The 882-nt window shown below is 41.7% G+C and overlaps 1 non-coding gene across 1 annotated transcript; it reads left to right on the forward strand.

The window, feature by feature from the left end:
• Positions 1 to 432: 432 nt before the first annotated feature.
• On the forward strand, positions 433 to 504 carry trnap-agg (transfer RNA proline (anticodon AGG)). Its single transcript has one exon. It is a non-coding gene; the product is annotated as a tRNA-Pro (tRNA).
• The last annotated feature ends 378 nt before the right edge of the window (positions 505 to 882 follow it).

Raw genomic sequence — 882 nt, forward strand, 5'->3', positions numbered from 1 at the left:
ATGTTCAAAAAACACTATATTCCTCATTTTGTATGTGCTGTAACACCTGTATTCACTGTCTGTCTAAGACGCTCTGTTTTAGCACCTCAAAAAACCCAGTCAGGGTTTCCTGGTCTTCTGAATCTGCACTCTCTGCCTCAGCATTTCTGCATCATCATTGAAGCCAGAAGAATAACAAGAAAAAAAGCAATACTTTTTACAGAGAAGAAAAGCCACCAATAAAAGCATCAAAACCAAAATCTTAACAACCGGACCTGTTCGAGCAGAAATATGATTTTAAATCATAAGAAATTTGTCAACATCTGCAACCAAGATTACACATTTATTTATTTTTTCCCCACCCAGCCATTATCACATATTGGACATTTCATGTCACTTGCAGATCGAAGCAGGCTTTCGCCAAAATGGCGCGAAATGAGTCCTCCTCTGCTTGGCTCGTTGGTCTAGGGGTATGATTCTCGCTTAGGGCGCGAGAGGACCTGGGTTCAAATCCTGGATGAGCCCAGGAGCAAGACAAGTGAGAGTTTAGGTTCTGTACAGTATTGCATTTACAAACTCCATGATACACTTCCCTGCTGGCTTCCGTCAAGTGCAAGAGAGGTACGGGCTGAAATCCCAGATAAACCCAACAGCAAGAGTTGGTGAATGTGGACTTGATAATAAGTGAAAACAGAGCTGTACAAGAACAGTGCACTTTACAATTCAGACATTACCATTTTTTACTATATAACATCACCTTGCATTTTAGAAACACTGTCCAGGTTCAACTCTCTTGAAAGTCGACCTTGTGCTTTGTTTCTTTTTTGTTCGCCAAGCCATACTCACAGATGACACATGCTAAATACTGGAAACTGTATGCAGGGGCGGACTGGCCATCTGGAG

Source organism: Epinephelus moara, chromosome 4 (genome assembly GCF_006386435.1).
Source record: "Epinephelus moara isolate mb chromosome 4, YSFRI_EMoa_1.0, whole genome shotgun sequence".
Lineage (NCBI taxonomy): Eukaryota > Metazoa > Chordata > Actinopteri > Perciformes > Serranidae > Epinephelus > Epinephelus moara.